Here is a 19,516-nt window from a genome sequence, read left to right as displayed (position 1 = left end):
AGAAATATTGCAGAATGGGTTTCAAAGTGCGACACATTCCAAAGAGTGAAAGCAGAACATCAGAAACCAAGTGGTTTGATTCAACCATTGAAGATTCCATAATGGAAGTGGGAAAATATTGCCATAGATTTTGTAGTGGGTTTATCGTGAACACATTCTGGACACGACGCAATTTGGGTGATAGTTGACCGCCTTACGAAATCGGCACATTTTCTTCCAATCAATGAGAAGTCTTCGTTAGACAGACTAGTTCATACGTATGCACGCGAAATTATGTTATGTAATGGTGTACCTATATCGATAGTTTCGGATCGAGACCCGCGATTCAACTCGAGATTCTGGAGGCAATTTCAAGAAAATCTTGGAACAAAATTAAACATGAGTACGGCATATCATCTACAAACCGATGGTTAAAGCGAACGAACAATCCAAACCATTGAAGATATGTTGCGAAGCTGTGTAATTGATTTTTCGGGAAGTTGGGACGATCATCTACCATTAGTAGAATTCTCATATAATAATAGTTACCATTCAGGTATTGGCATGCCACCATACGAAGCTTTATATGGGCGAAAATGTAGAACACCGACGAGTTGGGATGAAGTTGGGGAAGGAAAGATTTTTGGACCTGAATTGATTTAGCAAATAAAGGACACCGTCACTGTGATCAAGAAGAGACTCATTGCTGCTCAGGATAGACAAAAGAAGTACAGTGGACCCCGCCCAGAAAGATGTGAAATTTGAAATTGGGGAAGTGGTATTGCTAAAAGTATCACCATGGAAGGGATTGACCCGATTCGGTAAGAAAGGGAAATTAGCTCCAAGATACATTGGACCTTTTGAAATCTTGAACCAAGTAGGGAAAGATGCCTATGAGCTAGCCTTTCCACCACAATCACGTGCATAACGTATTTCATGTCTCATTGCTGAAGAAGTATAATCCAGATGCCAATCATGTGATAGAGATTGAACCAGTGGAGATTCAGACTGATTTATCATATGAAGAGCAACCTGTGCAAATACTGGATCGACAAGAGAGAACTCTTAGAAATAAATTAGTAAGTATGGTGAAAGTATTGTGGAGGAATCCTAAAGTTGAAGAGGCAACGTGGGAGTTAGAATCTGAAATGCGGAATTGGTATCCTCAATTATTCTCCTAGATTCTGAGGACAGAATCCTATAAGGGGGAGAGGATGTGATAACCGGTAAATATTTGAACTATTTGTATAAGTACGATATGTATATTAATAAAGATTCTATGATATAATGCTAATTATGCAGATTCGTTATATATCTTGTGTATAAATTTTGTTATATGGCATTGCGAATGTTGCTGGAATATTTTTTTTAGCGTATAAATTTTGTACGCGAGTAAGATTTTCGTTACGCGATTAAATAAGTAGCGCGATTTGATAATATATGAATAGTTGCGACTACGCGATTAAATAATAATTAAGATTCTTGCGATTTAGTGATATTTGGATAGTTGCGATTAGGCGATAAATTATATTCTAATATTGTGGAATAGAGTCAATTTACTTCCAATTGCTTGTGTGATTTATAATGTGTTAATTATATTTTACATGACTTATTTATTAGTGCGATAATGTTAGAAAACTCTTTTAATATATATTCTTGTCCGAAATTTTTTTTAAAAGCAATTTTATTAAACTTCTAAAATCTCATAGTATTTGTGGTATTAATCTTATGATTTATGGATTTATATTTTAATTACTAAAACTCATTCTTTTTAATCATACTTTTAATAGTTATTGAATTACAAGTGTACCCTTGCATGCAAATTCCACCCAAATAGAAATCAAGGGTAAGACCGACCTTTCACCCTCCACTAACTCCATTTGACCAACTAAATGACCCATAAAACCCTGCATGCAAATCTTGCTAGTAGAAGAAGAAGGATAGAATGGTAAAAACAAACTCCACTTACTACTTGGATGAAACAAAAGCTAGTTATAGCACTCAACTTCATATCATTTCTCTCACCACACACCACTCCATTCTCTCCTCTCTATACTCCCTCTCAGCAGCACCCTAAAACCCTCCTCACCCATTTCATTTTCTTCCACATTTCTTCATTTTCTTACACCTTTAAACTCATCTAAGCAAGGGTCATCTACACTTAGTGTTATATCTTCATTTGAGGTTAGTTTCTTAGTTGCATGTGGTTAAAGCCAAGGGTTTTAACTTTGATTCTTATGAATCTAGAGTTGAACTCAATATAGCTCATAAAACTTGAGCAAGAGATGGTCTTAAAGAAGTATTTTGCTTCTATTTTCAAGCCATGATCTTGATCTCAAGCATTCGGCAATGACTCCCAAGGAGCCGAATGGATTTCATTGTGTTAGTTGGTTTTTATTTTATTAAGATACTTTGCATGTGGCTTTCAAAGAACCTCTGATATTTTAAAATGTATTTCACAAAGTTTCCATTCTTGCATGCCATGATTTTTGCAATAAAAGTTGAAGTTAGTACTTGCATGACATGATATAAGTGATATTTCAGACAAATGTGTTATGTGACTTAAATTTGAGTTTTTGTATAATGCATGCCATGGTTTTTGCTCTAAAATGCTAGTATGTTATGTGCCTTGATAAGTCATGATCAAATTTAGTAACCATCAAGTTGATACCATGTATTTTTAGTTCAAAATTCTGCTTGAAATTCGTATATATAAATCTGCTCTGCTATGCTTTCTGTTCTTGCCTTGGTAAATGACTTATATGGCTAGATTTATGCTCATAATCCCCATAAAATGATAGTCATTAGGGTTGTGTACATTGTAGGTTATATTTGTTGGCTTGATTGTTGGTATTGATGTTGAGTTGGGAGTTAAAGTGGAAGGAGGAACACTAGGCACTAAGTAACAAATTTTTCACCATAATTATAGGGAGTTTTAGGTGAGTCTTAGTGAGGCCTTGCTAGGACTGAGTTTACTAGAGATAGTAATTGAGTTGTACTTGAGTCCAGTGGCTTTGATTCATTGAGAAACTTGCATTTAGGTAGGTGCACACCCGCATATCCAAGAGTAACTCAGAACAGGGCAGGTTTGTGTAAACTTGAATTTTGGTCAATTATAACCATGTCATAGGCTAGGCCTTCATGGGGCCTTGGCTTAAATAAGTGTAATACATCCTTAGGAAGCTTAACAACCCATTAGAATTAAAAATTGAGTGAGAAAGGTGAGTTTTATGAAAGTAAAAACAGAGCAGGGGGAAATCAAGAGGGCGGGGCAGTGTCAATTTTGAGCAGAGGCCTAGAGAGGCCTAGGCAAGGCTTTGGCATGAAACCAAGTCTGAGAGTTGGTTTTAGGTCTTAAGAATCCTTGGGATTTTGTTTCTTTAGAAGGCCCAACGTAGAAATTAAGATTTCTGCCAAGGGACGCAGGTAGTGCAAACAGGTGCTAGCAGGGAACTTCAGTATGAGTATTGATCTTTGTAAGCCTATAGGAGTGAGGCCTCTGAGTCTTACCAACTTTAGAAGTTAGTTTAAAGTCTTAACAACCTTTAGGAAGTGATTTGGAGTGAAGGCCCAAGGAGGAAACATCCCATTTCCACCAAGGCATCCGAAGAGTACCCTTAAAGTGGCATTAGGAAGCTTTAGTGGTATTTGTTGAAATTGGGACTTAGTTGTGAAGGGTTTGAGTGTGGCACAACATCTTTAGTTTTAAGTTAAGGTCAGATGAAATAGATTGGAGCATTAGTGATAGTTCTTATATGTTACTTGCTTTTGTGCTTAGGGATTTAGGTGATAGTATAAATAACTAAGTAGTATATGCCATACCATTATGTGATTATGTGACTATGTGGATTACTTGAAATGCATATGTTATTCCCAAGGAACTAACAATGAGATTTACATAAGGGGGGTTGAATGTAAATCTCAAAACTTTTTCAAGTTTTGAGTAGTTTCAAAGGTTGTGTGTTTTGATGAACAAGTGTGTGTGAATTGCTTTGAGCTAATGCAGACAGATATATATTCAAACACAAATGTAAAGAACACAAAAGACTTAAAAACTTTTCTGGTTGATTTGTTGTTCCACCAGAGATGTTTTATTTCAGAAAATCTGTGATTCAAGAAATTGATCACAGCTGCTTCCTAGTACAAACTAGATGATTTTCTCTCAATGTTTTTCTAAACAGCTCTGGAAAATTCACACACTAGTTACTAGCTACAATTTGGTTTATATATCACCAAGTTTAAAAGTGAAGACAAAAAATATAAAATACAATTGAAAAGATTCTTCACATGTTTCTTCTTCATTTCTCTATCCAATGCAATCTAGGTTAATCTGTGAATCTTTGAATACTTCCTTGTTTGCACCAGAATGGAAATGTTGCATTTTCTTGATTCCTCCAAGACGCTGCCATATTCTAATTGTCTCTGTCAACCCATGTGCCTCTGTCAGCTTATGAATTGTCATTGTCAACTGCTATTGAACTTAGCATCCGTTGAAGCTTTTATCTGTTGAAGGCTTTATCCGTTGATGTATTAGCAGTTGAAGCTTCATCCATTGATGCACTCATCCGTTGATGGATGTTATCCGTTGAAGCTTTAGAGACATCTGTTGAAGCTTTGTTTCTTATCCGTTGAAGACCTTTAACTTATCAGTTGATACTACTTCACTTATACAAAATTACAAGACATGAAATATTTACAGTTAGCCCTCCTATTTGCATATCCACTAGTAGTCAACATGACTTATAATTTCCCCCAACATCTAAGAATTATAACTTGAATACAGAAACTGAAATGTGCTACAATACTAAACTTATTTCAATGTAAAGCTACTCCATCAACGGATAGCCAGAATGGTCTTATCTGTTGAGGCTACAAACACCAGATTTCTACTTAAGTGTTTTGTTTAACTTATCATCAAACTAATTCACATATTCCTAACAATCTCCCTCTATTTATGTCTACTAGAACTGTAGGCATAAATTTGGGTTTAACTTGATGATAACAAAACACTTAATAAATATATGAATTGAAATTAAGTAGAAATTCAAAAGTGCTTCAAAAGTGTATGTACTGAGATAGAATTGAAGGATTACATTGTTTCCAAGGATGCTCCTTTAGACTGAGCAGATTATTTTCTTTTCCTTTGATCCCTTGTTTTCTTCCCTAGCCTCCTGTCATTTTCCTCGACTTGAAGTTGGAGTTGTCTGTAGAATTCAGTTTCATCTTCTTCACTGATGTCCAACTTAGATTGCATGTCCTTGAGAGTTTCATTACTAGCAATTTTAAGCTGATCTTCAAGTCTGAAGGATCTTCTGACTCCTTTATTGTCTCTGAACTCCATCAGCCAATGAGGTGATTTGTGAATTGTAATTCCACGCTCAGGGATGAGTAATGTTCTAGGCAAGGAATTAGGCTCCCACCAAGTTTTCCTTATGCTGGCAATCTTGTTGAGAATCTCAGTTTTGGAAATCCTGGTAAAGCCAGAATCCCTTTTGATAGCTGAGTAGACTCTAACCAAGGTAGAATAGCCTTCATCCAGAATTCTGTAAAGGGGCCAAGTCCTTTCCCCATTTCCTTTGTACTTGAACACTAATCTTTCTGGTAGCTGTCTGTAGGCATCTATTCCCCTTACTTCCTCCAGCTCATCCAAAGAGTTCAATGTCTGTTTGTTCCTTTATGTCACAAATGTGAACATAATCATCCTTTGAGGCTTGTGGCTTAGGCTTGGGTTTCTGAGTGAATTTGCTTGAGGTTAGGGGAGGTGTTGATTTGGTTTTTCTTTTCTGTTTCTTTGGTGGTGGAGAAGTATTTAAGATGGTAGGCAATTTAATGGTGTCCCAATCAATGGGTTCCTCCTTAGGAATGATTGTTTCACCATGGATATTTAAACAGGTATTAGGCACAATGGGTTCAGGAATAGTAGGTAGTGGTTTGGATTTAGATTGGGTTTCTTCAGTGTCATCTCCACTCTTCCTTTTTGTATTGGCCTTCTTTCTCTTCCCTTTATGCCATTCCTTTTTTTCCTCTACACTCTCACCTACCACATTCCTAATATCCACATTTTTGCTTTCTTCACTCTTGTCTTCAATCTTCTCCCTTTCTTCAGTTTGACTTGACTCTAGTTGTTTTTCAAGCTTTGCTTGTGCTCTTTTGTCAGCCTTCAGCTTTTTAGCTTCTTCCTTTAACCTCATGGTTTCTTCCCTCTTGGATTTAGAGAATTTGGGATGTCCTTGCATCATACAGATACTCTTTCCCTCTCTATAAATGATAGCCATATTCATTCTTTCCACTACATCATTGGTCTCTTTGTGCTTTATGATGCTGCCACCCAAAACTTTGTCTTCATCATGTTTTGGAAGAGGAAAATCTACTTCTTTTGACTGACTAAAGTTTAGAGGGTTCTTTGTAGAGTCCCTGTTTAGTCTAGTGGATGGCTTGAGTACCATGGGTTTCAAATTCCTTAAGGAAGTCTCTCCAACCTTATTCCTCCTTACTGGCTTGTGCTCCACAATGATTGGCTCAACCTTTATATTGTGTTTCACAGATAATGATTTTGAAGTTGTAGAGCCAAACACCTGTTGCATCCTTTCATCAATTTTTCTCCTCTGCTCCTTCACCTTCATCTCAGCTGCTGCTAGCTGGATTAGATCAATTCCATCAAGCTTTCCTTTGATTTGAAGTGTTGGAGAAGTAGTGATGGCAGGAACTAGCACTTTAGATATTTGGATGTTTGTAGATGGCTCTCCTTCCCCTTCCCTTTTATTCTCCCCCTTTTTGTTATCATCAAGGAGATGGGTCAAGCCTTGTGGTTTTGCCAGCTGCATGAGTAGACTTGTTTGAGACTGTTGATTCTGAAGAATGGTGACCACAGAGTTTTCAATGACTTGAACTCTGTCTTCCAATTTGGCCAGCCTCTTTTCAGCATCTGATTCTCTTCTCAATCTCAGTAACAAGTCCTGCATGGTACCATAGGGCATGACTGAATCCAGCTTCTCAGAATTGTAGGACTTCAAGTCAACTATATCCTTCTTGAGTTCATCCACACTCAGATTCTGTCTTAGTTGCTGTAGCTTCATGAGATGTAGAGAATCTAGGTGGGCTTGAAGAATAGCCTTGGTACCAACATCTGAAGTTTTTTGAAGGGCCTTTTGAATAGCCATAACTTGTTTGACCAAGGAGACACTGAACTGTCCTGGTGTAGATTCCTTAGTCAAGGCCCAGTCAGGTAGATTTGGAACTGAACTAGGGCCTGCGTCTCCCCCTAAGTTCATGCTTCCATCAAATAAGATAGAGTCATCATCATTAGAATTTACTCCAAATTCTTCAGATGGCTCACCAGCTTGAGAAGGCATCCTATTGACAACAGCTTTATCCCTTTGTAGAGATTCTGAAGTATGTACTAGGTTCAAAGTCTGTTCTGCCTCCATATTGCCCTGAGCAGCCAACAGTTGATATGCTGACACAGGATGAGTAAAAGTGTCAGCATCCAAGGAAATGTTATCAATTACAACTTTGTAATGTTGCTGAAATTGTCTTTCCTTTTCAGCATCATCCACAATCATTGACTCACTAGCAATGGCTGGATCCACCCTTCTTCCTTCTCTAACTGCTTTTCTCTCAATTTCTCTATATTCTTGCATCATGGGCTCCCCCTGGTTCACACACCTCACACCCTCACCCTCATCTAATAAGGTGGCACTCCTCTCACTTTCTTTTGCCATGCTGGAAGAAATAGCATGCATATTTAGACTCTCAAGCTCTCCTTTTGCCTGGGAGCAACCCAGCCTCTCACTCAAACTTTCACTCCCTTCCCTCAATCCTAGAAGTGATTGTACAGTAACCATGTCTCCTACACTTGGAATTGATTCAGTTATTTGTGTAGAGACTATCAATGGATAGGAAGTATCCGTTGAAGTAGGAACTGATGGTATGAACGGATAACTGCTGTTAAGCTTATCCGTCGAAGAACAACCACTTGTCAACGGATGAGAAATATCCGTTGAAGAAGGAAAAGAAGTAGAAATTGAAAGTGACATGATTGTTGAATCTGTGTGGATTGATTTTAATTTAGGAGACATAGATTCTTCAACCAAGTCTGAAAGAATTGGCTGATGATCCAACAAATCATCTAAAAGATGATGATCACCAGTATTTGAGTGGGGCTCCTCCCTGAGTTGTAAAGAGGGAGAATCAGGAATTGATGTGAATATCATGTCCACATCCAGAGATGGTGATGGAGAATTTGGTGATTGATGTATGTCAATTTTGAGAGAATGGGGTTGTGACTCCACATTTGTTGGAGTCACATCAAGTTGAATTTGAGAAGGCATAGATACATGTAGGTGTATCTGTGCAGTGTGTGCACCCTGTGTGGAAATTAAGATTTTAACCTTCTTTCTTCTTGTAAAGGCTTTGACAGGTGAGTGAGTGGCTTCAGTGTCCCTCCCTCTTTTGGTCTGTGTCCCTGGTTGGGGACTATTTTCAATAGATGTACCCTTTTGAGAGGATGCAACTAGGGATGAGTTTGAATCATTTTCAACCACCACAGTCTTTTGAGAAACTGTGGCCTGGGTAGCTGGGGTATCACTCACCTCTCATACCTTATCCTGGGGGGTTTCTTGATGTTCACCCCTCTCCTCACCACTCACACCCTGTTCACTCCCCTCAGTGTTGATGGTAGTTGTTACAACTGTTGTCTTTTGAGAAACAACAGAGGTGGCTTTCTTTGACTTTGTTCTTGAAACTTTAGGTTTGGTGGCTTTGGTAGGAATCTGTTGGGACAAAGACACAGATTCCATGGCCACACTTGAAGGCAAAGAAATAATGGGGTTGGAAGTAGTAGGAGTTGAAGAAGTATTTACCTCACTTACCTGAGGTGCATTCATTATTGGCAAATATACCAATGGCACCTGACTGTTGAGGTTAATTCTCAAAAGGTCTGCAAGGACCCTTTCCTCTAGTGCCCAACACTTGAGTTTATTACTCTCATTGTTTATGACCAAACCTTCAGCAACATGGTTAGCCAGTAACATAAAGAATCTGGCATAGTAGATGTTATGAGGTCTATTAGCTTTGTTACCTAACCTGGAACCTAATTCTAGCATGACATAGTTGCTAAAATTAAAGTACCTATCAGAAACTAGCATATAGAGCATATTAGAAAGAGATGAAGTTATAGCATCAAAATTACTAATTTTCCCAGAGAAAACCTTGATAAAGGCATCACTAAGAAAACTCCATTCTTTCCTAAGGCATTTTCTTCTAAAACTCCCTAAACTAGCAGAATCAAAAGAATAGCCTATGGAATCTAACATGCTAGATACATCATTATCAGTGTGTGGTGTCATGGCATTGTTTTCAGGTAGTTTGAAACAAGACTGTATATCATCACAGTTAATACAGGAATCCTTACCTTTGAGAGAGAAAGTGATGGTCATATCTATGGGATTGAACTCTGCAGTTGTCCAAATCTCCTCAATTACCTCACAGTAAATGGTTGGGGCTTCCAGCATTGCATAGCTTAGTTTGCAATTTTTGATGAAGTCCGTCATCTTGTGATAATCTGATTGGGCTTCATTCTTTTCCACTAAAGCTACGAAATTGTTCTTCTCATAGACAAATCCAGACTGGGACATTATCTTTACTACTGGTGCCATTGTAGTGAGTAGAGGTTACAGAGAAAAGTTGAGAGTTTTGGGAGAGAAAGAGAGTAAAAGCTTTTGAAAGATTGTAAGAAGGCGTAAAGTGAAAATTAGAATTCAAAAGGCTTTTATACTTTCTCGAATTAAAACGTAAGGAGAATGATTAAATAATTCTTTTAAGTAAATTACAGCTGTTTAAGAATAAAGAAAACTGTATGTATTCTAAAAACTGCCTTTAATACAAATACATACAACTGTGTATATATGCATATATGTATCAACGGTTAAGTAAAAGAATCAACGGTTGTGACTTACTTAAAACAACTGATGTGACACTTCAACGGATGAGGTAAATAGTTATCCGTTGAAGATTAACACAGATTTATCCGTTGAAGGATAAAATTACCATAAATGTATTTGTCTTTCAACGGATAATGGACATCCGTTGATAGAACAATTTTGGCTTTCAACGGATAGGGAATATCCATTGATAGAATAATCTTTACTTAAAGCCAACTTTATTCTTGCAGCAAATTCATTTCAGGCTTCAAAGCAGATTATAATAAGGACATGAATTTATGAATAATTAAGCATACCTAGCTCACTTACTAATCTTGTGAATGTTGATTCATCAAGTGGCTTATGTCTGCTATCTGTTTTTCACTTGGAACAAAATGAAGTTCCATTGTACCATTCATCACATGTTCCCTTATGAAGTGGTACTTGATGTCAATGTGCTTGGTTCTTGAGTGCTGTACTGGATTTTCAGTAATGGCAATGGCACATGTGTTGTCACAGAATATTGGAATTTTGTCAACAGTTATCCTATATTCAAATAGTTGATTCCTCATCCAAAGTATCTGTGCACAGCAACTACTAGCAGCAATGTACTCTGCTTCAGCTGTTGATGTAGAAACATAATTTTGCTTCTTGCTGAACCATGACACAAGTTTATTCCCTAGAAATTGACAGGTGCCAGTTGTACTTTTCCTGTCTATTTTGCAACATGCATAATCTGCATCTGAGTAGCCAATTAGATCAAAACCAGACTCTCTAGGATACCAAATTCCTAGATTTGGAGTCCCTTTGAGATATCTGAAAATTCTTTTAATAGCCACTAAGTGAGATTCTTTAGGGTCAGCTTGAAATCTAGCACAGAGACATGTAGAAAATATTATATCAGGTCTAATAGCAGTTAAATATAGAAGTGAGCCAACCATGCCTCTATAGCTTGTAATATCCACAGACTTTTTAGCCTTGTTTAATTCAAGCTTGGTGGCAGTGGCCATGGGAGTTTTTGCAGATGAACAATCCATTAAGTCAAACTTCTTTAAAAGATCATAAATATATTTAGTTTGACTAATGAAAATTTCACCACTAACTTGTTTAACTTGTAAACCAAGAAAATAAGTTAGCTCTCCCATCATGCTCATTTCATATTTACTTTGCATTAACTTAGCAAACTTTTTACAAAGCTTATCATCTGTAGAGCCAAATATAATATCATCTACATAGATTTGAACAAGTATTGTAGAGCCATTAACATTTCTAAAGAAAAGATTTTTATCAACAGTACCTCTTATGAAGTGATTATCTAGAAGAAATTTTGACAAAGTCTCATACCATGCTCTAGGTGCTTGCTTTAGTCCATAGAGTGCTTTCAATAGATAATACACATAGTCTGGAAAATTTGGATCTTCAAATCCTGGAGGTTGGCTTACATAAACTTCTTCCTTCAATTCTCCATTCAGAAATGCACTCTTGACATCCATTTGATAGACTTTGAAATTGGCATGGGCTGTATAGGCTAGAAAGATTCTGATGGCTTCAAGTCTTGCAACTGGAGCAAATATCTCATCAAAATATATTCCCTCTTGTTGAGAATAGCCCTTGGCAACCAATCTGGCTTTATTCCTTATGACAATGCCATTTTCATCCATCTTGTTTCTGAATACCCATTTTGTATCAATAGAGCTCTTGTTCTTTGGCTTGGGTACCAGCTTCCATACCTTGTTCCTCTCAAATTGGTTTAGCTCCTCTTGCATTGCTAAAATCCAATCTGGATCCAATAGAGCTTCTTCCACTCTCTTAGGTTCCTCCTGTGATAGAAAACTACTATATAGACATTCATCTTGAGTAGCCCTTCTAGTTTGCACTTTAGATGTTGCATCACCAATGATCAATTCAAAAGGGTGATTCTTGGTCCATTTCCTTTGAGGTGGTAGATTAGCTCTAGATGAGGTTGCCTCAGTATTGTCATGATGTGAGATAGAGTGTCGATTGGCTGAAACTCCCCTTGAGTTATTGATCCTTTGAAATGAACTGGGAGTTCTATCAACTGATGAAGTGAATTGATTATCCGTTGATAGACTATGATCAACGGATGCTTCATTATGTACTTCAACGGATGATGCACTTTATATTTCAACGGATGCTGCATTACTTCTTTCAACGGATGCTGAATTGTGACTTTCAACTGATGCAGCACTTTGTGCATTATCCAAAGGCAGATTTTGAATTCTTTTCGAGGTGCCTTCTCCATCATTCTCATCTTCACTATCATCACAATATATCTCAATGTTATCAAATTTGAGTCCTTCATGATATCCCTCATCTGTTAGTCCATCAATCTTTTTATCATCAAACACAACATGCACAGATTCCATGACAATGTTGGTTCTTAGATTGTAGACCCTATATAATTTTCCAGCAGAATAACCAACAAATATTCCTTCATCAGCCTTTGTATCAAACTTCCCTTTGTGATCAGGTTGATTCCTTAGAATGTAGCATTTGCAACCAAAGACATGAAGAAAGTTTAAAGTTGGTTTTCTTCTCTTGAATAATTGATAGGGAGTCATGCCTTTTGCCTGATTGATTAGAGAAATATTATGAGTGTAACATGCACAGTTAACAGCCTCAGCCCAAAAGTATGTTGGGAATTTTGACTCATCAAACATTGTTCTTGCAGCTTCAATAAGTGATATGTTCTTTCTTTCCACCACACCATTCTGTTGTGGAGTCCTTGGAGCTGAGAACTCATGCATGATCCCATTTTCTTCACAGAATAACCTCATGGTAGAATTCCTGAACTCTGTTCCATTGTCACTCCTGATATTCCTTACTTTGAAATCTGGATGATTGTTGACTTGTTTGATATGATTGATGATGATTTCACTAGCTTCATCCTTTGATCCAAGAAAGTAGGTCCACGAAAACTTTGAGAAATCATCTACAATCACTAGGCAATATCTTTTCCTTAAAATTGACAATACATTGACTGGTCCAAAAAGATCCATGTGTAGCAGTTGTAATGGTTCATCAATTGCTGATTCAAGCTTCTTACTGAATGATGCTCTCTTTTGCTTTCCTTTCTGACAAGCATCACACAGTCCATCCCTTGAGAATTCCACTAGAGGCATTCCTCTAACTAAGTCCTTTTTGACTAGATCAATTATTGTCTTGAAATTCAAATGAGATAGCTTCTTGTGCCATAGCCAACTTTCATCTGGACTTGCTTTGCTGAGAAGACAAGTAATTGATTCTGCATCTGTAGAGTTAAAGTCAGCCAAGTACACATTCCCTTTTCTAACTCCAGTTAGAACCACTTTGTTATCCTTCTTACTTGTAACAACACAGGCTTCATAATTGAAGGAAACAGTATTCCCTCTGTCATACAGTTGACTGATACTCAATAGATTGTGTTTGAGACCATCAACTAATGCAACTTCATCAATGATGACATTTTCTTTTGAAATCAAGCCATATCCTGTAGTGAATCCTTTGCTGTCATCTCCAAAGGTTATGCTAGGGCCATCTCTCTCCTTGAACTCTGTGAGCAGGGTGAAATCTCCTGTCATGTGCCTTGAACAACCACTGTCCAAGTACCATAGATTCCTTCTTTTTCCCTGCACACAACAAAATCAATCAAGTTGATTTTGGTACCCAAGTTTCCTTGGGTCCAGCCTTGTTCGTCTTTTTCCTAGACTTCATACCTCCAGCATCTTTTGACTTAGGTAACTTTGGATCAACCTTGATCTCTGATGTAGTTGGTTGAAGTGTAGGGTTAGTCACTGAATTATTTAGCACATTTGGTTGAATTTGATAAGGCATAGATTGTGCAAACACATTATTCCACATAGGCATGTTGTATGGCATTTGAGGCATACTGAATGCAGCAAATTAAGGATTATTAACATATGGCATGTTTGCAAAATGTGCATGCGGATTCTGTTGAGACATAACAGGCGTAACATGCAGAGGTGACATAGACATCTTAGGCATGGAAGGAGTTAAAGGCATGGGAGCATTCTTATCTGACTTGCAGTTGGCAGATAGATGATTAACACTCTTACAATGCACACAACTTTTTCTAGGAACATATTTATCAGGTGTGTAATTGTTTTGTTTGTTAATTCCTACCTTCCCATTTCTATTTGATTTTCTTTTAGTTTCCTTTTTATCCTCAACCATCTTAAGCCTATTTTTCAACTGATCTAAAGTCATGTGTCCTATATTCACCTTACTGGCATCTTTGGATGTGCTAGCTTCTTCTTTGACAAAGTTCTTGGAAGTTGAACCAAACTTTTTATTGAGATTTTTCAAATTGTTCTTTTTAGAATCACTTGCCTGTTTTAATTGATGAGCCTTCAACGGATGCTCCTTTTCTACCTTCAACAGATAACTTTCATCATCCGTTGATTCCACATCCGTTGATAATCCATCAATTAATTCTACTTCCTTTTTGTTTTTCTTCCAGGCATTCTCACAGAGTGATTCAATTCCCTGAACCTTGACAATCTGAGCACTAACATCCCTAGATGTTTTCCAGGCCTTGATTACCTCTTGCTCACGTTCTAGTTGTCTAGAAAGAATTTCTACTTTCTTAACAGATTCTTCTAGTTCACTTTCAACAGTTAAGTATTTGATTATAATTTTTTCAAGCTCAATTACCTTACCCTCTAACACAGCATTCTTATCACTTAAAAAAAAATTATTCTCTTTGATTCTTGTGTTTTCTTTAGCTAGTGATTTAAGGGAAACACGCAAATGATATAATTCATTGGACATATCATTTATGGCTTCATTGCATTCAATTTTAGAAAGCTGAGAGAGGTCAGTAGTAATTACCTGGTTGTTTGATGAACTAGTTTCATTTTCATCAGAATTAGCCATCAGGGCTAGGTTGACATATTCCATATCATCATCTTCATTGGCTCCATCTGCTGCCCAGTCATCTTGAGTCAGAAAAGCTCTTTCCTTTTGTTTGAGCAAATTGAAATATTTCCTTTTGTAATCAACTTGCTCAAATTTTTTCTTATCAGAGGTTGGCTTTCTGCACTCATTTTCAAAGTGTCCACTTATGCCACAGTTATAACATTTGAACTTAGATTTGTCCACCATGTTCTTGTTTGACTTAGTGAATTTAGCATTTTTCCTGAATTTCATCTTTGCAAACCTCCTGGACAGAAAGGCCAGATGTTCATCAACATCATCAGAGTCATCTTGACTGGAATTATCTTCAACCTCAGCTACTTGCTCCTTTCCCTGACTTGATTCTGATTTGCTTGTGCCAATTTTGAGACTTGGCATTGTCTTTTCTTCATTCTTGGCTTCAGTCTTCTCATTGTCAGCTACAAGTGCAACTGATCCACCTTTTCTCTTTCCCTTTTCCAACAGCTCATCTTGCTCCATCTCAAGTTCATAGGTCTTCAAAATTCCATATAATCTTTCAAGTGTGAAGTCCTTATAATCTTGCAAATTCTTTAGTGAAACAGTCATAGGCTTCCATTCCTTTGGTAGAGACCTCAGAAATTTTAAGTTGGAGTCCTTGACTTGGTACACTCTGCCATACAGCTTTAATCCATTCAACAGTTTCTGAAATCTATTGAAGGTATCATTCAGTGATTCTCCTTCTTCAAAGTGAAAGTATTCATACGGTTGAATGAGAAGCTGCATTTTGTTTTCTCTAACTTGTTCAGTACCTTCACAGATAAGTTGCACAGTATCCCAAATTTCCTTAGTAGTTTGGCTATTAATGACATAATCAAACATATCTTGATCTAAACCATTGAACAGAATGTTCATGGCTTTCTTGTCCTTGTGAACCTCTTCAATATCTTCATCAGTCCATTCTGCTTTTGGCTTGGGAATAGACTGTCCAATAGCAAATATGGCAGTTACAGCTGTGGCCACCTTGTGAGGGATGTGAGGACCATTTTCAACACAGTTGATGTAGCTTTTATCTTGAGAGAGAAGATGTAGATGCATCTTCACTTTTCAGTGATGATAATTATCTCTTTCCAGGATTGGAATCTTTACACCAATATCCTTCTTACTCATGATGTTAGTAGAATAGATCTTTAAACTCTTTGTAAGTTAAGAGCTTGCTCTGATACCAATTGTTATTCCCGAGGAACTAACAATGAGATTTACAGAAGGGGGGTTGAATGTAAATCTCAAAACTTTTTCAAGTTTTGAGCAGTTTCAAAGGCTGTGTTTTTTGATGAACAAGTGTGTGTGAATTGCTTTGAGCTAATGCAGACAGATATATATTCAAACACAAATGTAAAGAACACAAAAGACTTAAAAACATTTCTGGTGGATTTGTTGTTTCACCAGAGATAGTATTATTTCAGAAAATCTGTGATTCAAGAAATTGATCACAGCTGCTTCCTAGTACAAACTAGATGATTTTCTCTCAATGTTTTTTTAAACAGCTCTGGAAAATTCACACACTATTTACTAGCTGTAACTTGGTTTATATATCACCAAGTTTACAAGTGAAGACAAAAAATATAAAATACAATTGAAAAGATTCTTCACATGTTTCTTCTTCATTTCTCTATCCAATGCAATCTAGGATAATCTGTGAATCTTTGAATACTTCCTTGTTTGCACCAGAATGGAAATGCTGCATTTTCTTGATTCCTCCAAGAGGCTGCCACATTATAATTGTCTCTGTCAACCCATGTGCCTCTTTCAGCTTATGAATTGTCACTGTCAACTGCTATTGAACTTAGCATCCATTGAAGCTTTCATCCGTTGAAGGCTTTATCCGTTGATGCATTAGCAGTTGAAGCTTTATCCGTTGATGCACTCATCCGTTGATGGATGTTATCCGTTGAAGCTTTAGAGACATTCGTTGAAGCTTTGTTTCTTATCTGTTGAAGACCTTTAACTTATCAGTTGATACTGCTTCACTTATACAAAATTACAAGACATGAAATATTTACAGTTAGCCATCCTATTTGCATATCCACTAGTAGTCAACATGACTTATAATTTCCCCAACATCTAAGAATTATAACTTGAATACAGAAACTGAAATGTGCTACAATACTAAACTTATTTCTAAGTAAAGCTACTCCATCAACGGATATCCAGAATGGTCTTATCCGTTGAGGCTACAAACACCAGATTTCTACTTAAGTGTTTTGTTTAACTTATCATCAAACTAATACACATATTCCTAACAGCATATAAATAAGTTATGTACTTGTGTAATAGTAGTTATGATAAGGGTAAATATTAGTACATAGGTATGTACACTAAGTCTATGAGCTTATAGGCTTATAAGGTGATAAAGGGTAAATAGTAATGAGGTTAATATAATGTGTAGGTTCCGAAGCGAAGGGGAAGACTTGTGCCATAAAGATCGAATAATCTTAGAACTGTAGAAAGGCAAGTTACTTACCTCCTTATCCTTATAATTATTGAAAGTATATATACTTTTCCGTGAATGTTTAGTTTTAATAACCACCATGTCAATAATTATCTCAAATACTTCCGTTAATAACTCTTAACCTTGTTACTACCTTACCTTCAAAATATTCTCTATCCATTAAACCGTGTATATTAAACTCTCTACCAAATTCCCTAATGCGAACCTCGTAACACAATCATATTTATAAATATCAAAATACCTCCCTTGATGCAATGTAGAGTTGACTTTTGTTTGACCTTGGAACTTTTCTTCACTTAGTGGATTGGACCTAGACGCAAGTCATTTTAACACTTATTGATAGGCTCACATATAGCCTAGGGATCCCATTATATTTGAGAACCCAGCGCGGTTCGGGATTACTTCGCGGCTGATCACCGGCTGTAATCCGTTGCGTCCTAAAATGAATTTTGATGATTTGATATTTAAATGATTATAACATGTTTCCACAATGCCATAATGTCATGTTTCGATTGCTATGATTCTACTTTGCTCTTTTATATTATGACTTCATGTTTCTTATTGTCATTTTTATCAATTATCCATGACCTCTTGATATATGAACTCTTGATATTTAGGTAATGCCATGTATAGTAGAACTGTTAGTACCTGCTGAGAATTTTTAGCTCATTTTCTCGTATTTAACCCTGTACTACAGCTAGAAACCATGGTATACACCAAGCAAACTGCTCGTAAGTCGACTGCCGGAGCCACCGAGAACCATTTGAGGTCGCAGGCAGACTATAGATATAGATTAGGCGAAATCCGCCATTATGTAATTTTATATTAGTTAGAAGGGTTGTTCAAAACTCCGCACTTGTAAAGATATTGGGTTTTTTAATATTTTTGGTTGGGTTTGTAATCGGATTATCATCATCTTTTGGATTTATAAGTATGTAATATATTTTGGTTCGCATTTGTTTCGTGTGTGTGTGTTGTTATTTTGGGGTGTGACACGAAATCAAGCGATTCAAGTGCCTAAAGAATACTTACCACAATATCTATCATTATCAAGCCTTATTTTTCAAGATATCACAGTTTATACATTCTGTAACTTTGCAGAAAACTAAGTGTCGTGATTCGTGTGTTTTAACGGCGTTACGTTAACGATCCGTGTTTCGTTTTTACTCTAAATCACTAATCAATAACCAACAACAATCAATCCAACATCTTAACTACTTAATCAACTCAAGAACATCCAGTTCTTGAGGTTATGATATTAACCTTAACATCCAATATACTAATACTCTTAAAATCAACAAATTAGCCATTAAAAATATACTTTTATCTAAGATCCATACTTTTCTTGAAACTTAAACTTAACCAAAGTTTGAAAGAAGGTTAATATCTTTCTTTGTTTCTTGGGAGGTCCTATTATTGATGGATTATTCTTGGTGTGTTCTTGGTGTGCTTAAGAAACCTAAATCCTTCCAAGAAATTCAAGAAAACACTAAAAGTCACTATTTGACACTATTCATCATCACTTTCATCATTTTATTTAACCATTAAAAACTCAAGGAAATGCTATGAAAGATTTATCTTACTTAAGTTTGATGATGAGGAAGCTTGGGAATTAATTTGAGCAAATATTCATGGCTTGAAGTGGAGCTTTGAATTTGGATTTCTTTGTTGATTGTGAAGGCCAAATGGAATGGTGAGGAAGAGGGAGAGAGAGATTGTGTGTTGCTTACTTGGGAAGCTTTGATGAGTGTGGTTTATTTTATGTTTACTTAGATATTCATATCTTGTAGTAAATCAAGCAAGCATGCCTTTGTCAAAACCTACAACCTAGCCAAGTACTACTATAACGACCGAGAAATTACGATTGTATTATATCATAATAAAAATAAATTGTGTGTATTATTGTGTGATTAAATGTGTTGAGTCATTAAACCCTAATTGGTATGTGTCACGTGTTGTCTGTTTTGATCCAAACGTGTTTTGGATATTTATCGAGTGTTTTATCGTAAGTTATATATTTTATATCAAAACCCGTACAGCTCAAACCATGTTTTAAAAGCCCGTATTTCAAACAAAATCATTGGCCCTATTTTACCAAAAATGCCCTATACCATATCGTTATTCTGAACCCCTAGACGTTTTACAAATTTACCTTTTTCGCGAAAAATGACTTTTCCGGACACCTTCGGGTACCAAAAACCCCACAAAAATC

Source organism: Apium graveolens, chromosome 1 (genome assembly GCF_009905375.1).
Source record: "Apium graveolens cultivar Ventura chromosome 1, ASM990537v1, whole genome shotgun sequence".
In the NCBI taxonomy this organism is placed as follows: domain Eukaryota; kingdom Viridiplantae; phylum Streptophyta; class Magnoliopsida; order Apiales; family Apiaceae; genus Apium; species Apium graveolens.
The sequence above is the reverse complement of the archived record's forward strand: the minus strand, read 5'-3'. Positions refer to the sequence as shown.